Below are 7,950 nucleotides of genomic sequence, written 5' to 3'. Positions count from 1 at the left end.
CTTTTCTCCAACTTTCCACTCCCCTGCTGATAACCCTCCATGTGATCTCCATTTCTGTGATTCTGTTCCTCTTCTAGTTTTTTGCTTAGTTTTTATTTTTGTATTTTTTTAGGTTTGGATGTCAATAGTTGTGAGTTTATCATCATTTTACTGTTCATGTATTTTCATTTTCTTAGATAAGTCCCTTTAACACTTCATATAATAAGGGCTTAGTGGATGAACTCCTTTAACTTGACCTTATCTGAGAAGCACTTTATCTGCCCTTCCATTGTCAGTGATAGCTTTGCTGGATAGAGTAATCTTGGATGTAGGCCCTTGCCTTTCATGACTTGGAATACTTCTTTCCAGTCCCTTCTTTCCTGCAGGGTTTCTTATGGGAAATAAGCTGACAGTCTTACGGGAACTCCTTGTAGGTAACTGTTTCCTCTTCTCTTGCTGCTTTTAAGATTCTCTCCTTATCTTTAACCTTGACCAATGTAATTATGATGTTCCTTGGTGTTTTTCTCTTTGGGTCCAACTTTGGGACTCTCTAAGCTTCCTGGACTTCCTGGAAGTCCAACTTCCTGGACCTCCAACTTTGCCAGATTGGGGAAGTTTGCCTTCATTATGTTTTCAAATAAGTTTACAATTTCTTGCTGTACCTCTTCTCCTGCTGGCACCCCTGTGATTTGGACATTGAAACGTTTAAAGTTGGCCTGGAGGTTCCTAAGCCTCTCCTCATTTTTTTGAATTGTTTCTTCATTCTGTCTGGTTGACTGTTTATTTCTTCCTTCTGGTCCGAACCGTTGATTTGAGTCCTGGTTTCCTTCCCATCACTGTTGGTCCCCTGTACATTTTCCCTTATTTCACTTTTCATAGCCTTCATTTTTTCATCTAATTTGTCCATACTCAACCATTTCTGTAAGCTTCCGTATTACCAGTGTTTTGAACTGTGTATCTGATAGGTTAGCTATCTTCATGGCTTAGTTGTATTTTTTCTGGAACTTTGATGTGTTCTTTCATTTGGGCCTCTTTTTTTTTGGTCTCGCACACCTGTTACATAGTAAGGGGCAGAGCCTTAGGTATTCACCAGGGCGGGGCAATCCACATCCTTCACTGTGGCACTGTACGTGGGGGAGGGGTGTGAAAGAGAACAATGCTGCTTGTTCTTAGCTCTCTGCCAACCTTCAGTTACTCCTGTTGCTACCTACAAGCAAATCGGGCCCTTCTGGTGCTAATTCCTGGGTGGGTGGTTTTGTGTACATCCTAGGACCCGGTGGGTCTCCAATGAACTTTCCTGTGAGGCTAGGAGTTTCTCCTGCTTCCTTAACCATCATGGGGTTTTTCAGTCTGGGGTTTTGAGGCTTTATTTCCCCATGCTGGAATCCTGGGTTGTGTGGTTTGTCTTGTTCCCCCCCACCCAGTTTATCTGCACACAAACATGGGACTGCCAACACCATCCTCCAGCTGCTGCCTTGCCAAGAGTCCTTTCTGCCTGGTTGCCTGTCTCCACCCCTCTGACCAGTCGTGATGAATGTTTCTCCTTTAACTCCTTGGTTGTTGGACTTCCACACAGTTCAATTTTGTGTCAGTTCCGGTTGTTTTTTGTTTTTAAATTTGTTGTCCTTTTTTGGGTTGGAGGCACAGTGTGTCCACCTATGCCTCCGTCTTGGCTGGAAGTCCTAATTTCTGCAGTTTTTTCACTTACCGGTTACGTCTTTAAGATCTTTGCCATGGAGTGACTTCAATTTTTATGAATGTAAAAAGTCAAGACCTTTATAGCCCTGGCTGGTGCGGTTCAGTGGATTCAGCTCTGGCCCGTAAACCAAAGGTCGCTGGTTTGATTCCCAGTCAGGGCACATGCCTGAATTGCGGGCCAGGTCCCCCAGTGGGGTCTGTGCAAGAGGCAACCACACATTGATGTTTCTCTCCCTCTCCGTCTAAATAAGGACTTTTAAAAAAACAAATCAAGACCTTTAAAAGGCTTCATTGTACTCTCAATACAGTAACAATTTAGTTAATTTCCAACTGACATTGTTTTCCCTTATTTACTGATTTTTTAAAAAAACCCTCTCAACTAGCCTTATGTCCCTGGCTGGTGTGGCTCAGTTGCTTCCGGTGTCATCCCATCACAGGTTCCATTCCCTGTTAGGGCACAATACCCAGGTGTCAGTTTTGATCCCCAGTAGGGTTGCATAAGAGAAGGTAGTTGATAGAAGTCTTTCTCCCCTCTCAATAAAAGCAGTGAAAAAATGTCCTTGGGTGAGGATGATAAAATATTTAGTCTTACATGTAGGAAACTTTTTTTTTCCCCTTGCAGAGAAAAACCTAGTTCTTCCCTTCTGTGTTTCTCTCCAGTGTGTCTCTTTTACTATTCACACAAAACACTTCACTTATGGTCACCAAATGTGGAGGTTTCCCTAGCCCCCCTACCAAGTAATTCCTCTGCACCACAAGCTGGATATCCTACAATTTAACTCAATTCTGATGCTATCCATGTAGATATAGATCAGATCCCACAGGTTAAGGACTGAATCCCACAAAACTCCCCCGCCCCACTTCAGATGACCCTTCCAAGTAGTAGGTCCCAGGTTACCCACAAATTGAAGGTTCCCACAACCCCTTCAGTTTTGATCAATTTGCTAGGCAGCTCACAGAACTCTGGGAAACATCAGCAGTTTATTAAAGGATATGATAAAGGACACAGATGAATAGCCAGATGAAGAGTTGCATACGTAGGGCAAGGTCTGGGAGGGTCCCAAACACAGGAACTTCTGTCCCCATGGAGTTAGGGTGCCAGCCTGGAAGCTCTCCAAAACCCCTACAATTGTAATTTTTATGGAGGCTTCCTCACATTGGCAAGTAACTCTATGTCCAGCCCCTCTCCCCTCTGAATGAGAGGTAGGGCGAAAAACTCCAAGCTGCTTTTACTAGTCTTTCTGACGACCATTCCCCTTCTAAGAGCCCACCTAATCACCTCTTTAGAACAAGAGATGCTTATAGTGCTCTTATTTAGGAAATTATAAGGGCTTCAGGAACTCTGCCAGGAACTGGGGGCAGAGACCAATATATATTTTTTCTTTACTTCACACCTTATATACATATCCCTATATGAAGTCTTTTGTTAAAATATTTTTTTTTAGAGAGAGGGAGGGAGAGAAACATAGATCGATATGTGAGAGATACATTTATAAATCGGTTGCCTGCTGTACGCCCCCAGCTGGGGACCTGGCGTGCAAGCCAGACATGTGCCCTGACCAGGAATTGAACTGGCAACCTTTTGGTTTGCAGGTCTACACTCAATCCACTGAGCCACACCAGCCAGAGCTCTATATGAATTTTTAAGATGGGTTGCCTGTAGAGATTACGTAGTGCAACTCTGATGCATATTGCCAAATTATTTTTTTTTTTTACAGTTAAGCCATTTTACACTCCCACCAAAATATCTTCGTTGCCCTCATCCTCAGCAACAGTGGTGACGTGCTTATTACACAAGATAATCTTATTACTGACTTCACTTGCATTTCTTTAATGAACCAGAGCATCTTTTCTCCATGCTGTTACTGATCAGCCCTATTTCTTTTGAGTTTCATCTTGTTCTATCACTTTTTCCTATTAGTGCCAGTTTTTCTCTCAAAGTTTCATGTACTCAAATCTGTTTTTATGATAACCAGCAGTATACCTGCATAGGAATAACCTTCCTTTCCTATTATAAAACACTTTACTCATCTTTTCCTGTTGTACCGTTCTACTTTCATTTTCTAATAAAGTCCATGAGGCATCTGGAACTTACTTTGTTGTGAGGCAAACCATAGAAGCATCATTACGTTTTTCCAAATGACTAGCACATTGGTCCAGCATCATGTCAAATAGTCAAATAACCTCTCTTCCCCATGAATCTATGGATCATCTAAGGCACGTTTTTTGTTTGTTTGTTTTTGTTTTACAATATACACACAAGGTAAGAAAATTAAATGGCATTAAAGAGCACACAGTGGACTGTAACCTATTACTGACCTTTCATTTTCCTTTGGAGGCAACCCCATTAATAGCTCATTGTGTCTCCTTTCAGATATTCTGCCTAAGAATATAAACCATTTATGTTGTTTTTAGTCTTTTGTTGCTTCAAACAGAACTTCAACAAATATCCTTGTAACTTGTTACTCATAATGCATCAGTAAATCTGTAAAATTCCTAAAAGTAGAACCTATAGGTCAAATAATATGGGTATTTGAAAACCTGATGTTGTCAAATTGCTCTCCAGTGATACTGCACCATAAATTTATACTTCTAAAATATGTGAAAGACAGTTTAATATTTTTCAAGTTTGGGATAATTTTATTGGCTCTAGTGCCCACTTTTCTTTGAAAACTTAGGCAGCACAACAGCTAACAAGTCTAATGGACATTAAATTCACTGCAATTGTTTTTCAAATTTCAGTGTTCATTTTGTGGGTAGTCAGTACAAAGAAAATGTCATCAAGAATTTATAATATAGTGAGTTGACTTGCAAGTATTAGTACTAGATAGAAGTATAAGATTCCAGGAAGCACAGAAATGTAAACTTGGTTTGAAGGCCAGGGAAAGTGTGGTGGAAGAATGCTACTGGAGTAGCAAAGCCTGGATGAGAAAAATTACTTTACGTGGTGAACAGGCAAGGAGGATTTGAACTGGCAACCTTTTGGTTTGCAGGTCTACACTCAATCCACTGCATTCTTTTTAAAAAAAAATATTTTTTATTCATTATGCTCACAGTTTTTCCAACTTCCCCCTCTTTATTCCCCCTCCACCCTGCCCCTTGAACGAACCCTCCAGCATCCCCCCCACCTTAGTTCATGCCCATGGGTTGTACATATAAGTTCTTTGAGTCCTGTTTCCTATACTATTTTTTATCTCTCCCTATCTACTTTATGCCTACTAATTATGCTGCTTCTTCCCTGTACATTTCCCCCCTATTCCTCCCTTCCTCCTCCCCACTGAAATCCCTCTGTGATGTCCATTTTTCTGATTCTGTTCCTGTTCTAGTTGTTTGCTTAGTTTTTGTTTTGTTTTATTCTTTTTTTTAGGTTCATTTGTTGATAGTTGTGTTTGTTCTCATTTTACTGTTCATATTATTTATCTTCTTTTTCTTAGATAAGTCCCTTTGACTTTTCATATAATAAGGGCTGGTGATGATGAACTCCTTTAACGTGACCTTATCTGGGAAGCACTTTATCTGCCCTTCCATTCTAAATGAATGCTTTGCTGGATAGAGTAATCTTGGATGTAGGTCCTTGTCTTTCATGACTTCAAATACTTCTTTCCAGCCCATTCTTGCCTGCAAGGTTTCTTTTGAGAAATCAGCTGATAGTCTAATGGGAACTCCTTTGGAAGTAACTGTCTCCTTTTGTCTGGCTTCTTTTAGGATTCTCCCCTTCTCTTTAATCTTGGGTAACTTAATGATGATGTGCCTTAGTGTGTTCCTCTTTGGATCCAACTTCTTTGGGACTCTCTGTGCTTCCTGGAAGTCTATTTCCTTTGCCAGATTGGGGAAGTTTTCCTTCATTATCTTTTCAATTAAGTTTTCAATTTCTTGGCTGCTGCTGTTCTCCTTCTGGCACCCCTATAAATTCAAATATTGGAACGTTTCAAGTTGTCCCAGAGGTTGTTCAGCCTCTTCTTCTTCTTCTTCTTCTTTTTTTTTTTTTTGAATTCTTGTTTCTTCCTTTTCTTCTGGATGTTTTTCTTTTGTTCCAAATTGTTGCTTTGAGTCCTCGTTTCCTTCCCTTCACTGTTGGTTCCCTGAATATTTTGCTTTATTTCACATCGGGTATCCTTCATTTTTCGATCAAGCTCAATCAGATCTGTGAGCATTTTGATTACCAGGGCTTTTAAAACAAATTTTATTGTTGTTCAATTACAGGTGTCTGTATTTTCTCCCCACCCCTCTACCCTACCCCAGCCAAACCCACTTCCCTCCCCTGCTTCCACCCTCCCCCCTTGCTTTTGTCCGTGTGTCCTTTATAGTAGTTCCTGAAAACCCTTCTCCCCACTGTCCCTTCCCCTGTCCCCTCTGCCTATTGTTAAATTGTTCTTAACTTCAATGTCTCTGGTTATATTTTTTCTTCTGTTGATTATGTTCCATTTAAAGGTGAGATATATGGTATTTGTCCCTCACCACCTGGCTTATTTCACCAATTACCAGGGCTTTAAATTCTCCCATCAGATAGGTTGGCAACATCCTTCTCGCTTAGCTCTCTTTCTGAGGGATGGCTGTGTTCTTTCATTTGGGCCATATTTCTTTCTCGTGGTGCAGCTGATATGTTGTAAGGGGGCGGGGCCTTAAATATTCACCAAGGCAGTGCAACCCTCTTTGCTGCCTGTGGGGGAGGGGCCAGAGAGGGAACAGTGCGGCTTGCCCCCTCATCTCTGGCGCACTTTTCAATGAATTCTCATGTGAGACTGGGAGTATCTCCCACCGTGGCAACTGCAGGTACAGCCCATAGTCAGCTCTGAGTCTCAGTTTTCCCCTTAAGTCAGCCTGTTCATTGAAAACAGGATTCCCTGAATTAAGGAGTAGAAACAGCACTTCAATCCTTTGTGTCAGAAGGAAGTCACTGAAGGGTTGAAGACAATGACAAGGACAGTAACTCCTTTGGTGAGCTTAACCATCCTTCTGGTTAACCAAAAGGATGGTTAATCTCACACATAAAAAGCTGTTACACAGAAGAAACTAAATATTAGTTCTCACTCCTCTAGGTAATGTGCACAGGAATGAGTAAAACAAGTACATGAGGCCAACATCACTCAACTTTCCCACAGTGGTTCTGAAAAGCTAGCTTTATGGGAAAGGAGAAATAAAGGACAAGATGTCATTAGTTATCTTTAAAAAGAGAGTCAAAACTTGGTCATTTAGTAGTTAATCCTCTTCCCTAGCCCAAACTGCTGAATTAGCATCCACCATTCCCACCTTTTCCCTGCCCCCTCTGCAAAGGTTGCTTCATCTCTACTAGCCTCTGAGGGTTCCTAGGATTCATTTCCATCTCAGATCCTTCTTGTTTCATTCAGCAGCCTGAATTATCTGTCCCTTTGGAGGGGAATTATAACACAAATACCACAAAGGAATTCTACAAATATAATCTACTATTCGGTATTTTGACAACCACAACTGAATGACTTCCAGTGTTTTCAAAGTGTTGGGAACTGCCCTGCCTGGTCTCAGAAACTGTAACCCCCCACAGCAAAGGCTGAGTAAAAAGAACTTGGGAACCATAAGCCACTAAGGAGACAAAGCTTACCTCCCTGGCAGGGGTGCTGCCTCTGCCGCCTTTACGTCACCCTGCTTGGCCCCAGGCAGATGACTGGTTAATCAACGAAGGGTAAGATTCCTCAAGGGAGGGATGACCTAAGTCAGGCACGGTTGTGATGGGGCCATCAGGGAAGGACTTGGGGGACTATAGAAAAAGGGGGTGATGGACCCTCACCCCTCGGCTTTGACGTAGCCTGAGTACTCATTCTCTCTGTAAAAAGTATCCTAATCCCTTGGCTGCCCACATCCCCCACTTGACTTAAGCCTAAAACAATGCCAGAGGTGGGTGCAGCCCTGTGCTGGAAAGGGCAGGTTCCCCAGGGCAATCAGGCTTAAGAAAAGAATGCATAAAATCCTGTGAAATCTGCTTTGCTAAGAATGCCCTCGATTTCCTGATAAGGGTCCAAGCATAAAATGAGTTTGTCCCCCCAAAGCTTTATGGCCCTTTAGCTATCTGTGAATCAGAATAAGCCCTCATAGTTCTTCGAATGTTATCTATTGTTTGATCATTACCGCCTGACAATGATTGATGAGCTTACCTGTATTCCTGTGCAAATTACATCCAATAAAAGCCCAGTGAGGAACAGGCTCAAGGCCCTTCTCCTCTGAGAGATCGGCCACCTTTCCTCCCCAAGTAGATCATGTCTTGGTAGACTTATTCTCATCCCTGGCGGACAGGGGAGC

The sequence above is a fragment of the Desmodus rotundus genome, chromosome 3 (genome assembly GCF_022682495.2).
Source record: "Desmodus rotundus isolate HL8 chromosome 3, HLdesRot8A.1, whole genome shotgun sequence".
Classification (NCBI taxonomy): domain Eukaryota; kingdom Metazoa; phylum Chordata; class Mammalia; order Chiroptera; family Phyllostomidae; genus Desmodus; species Desmodus rotundus.
This window is presented reverse-complemented; position numbering follows the sequence as displayed.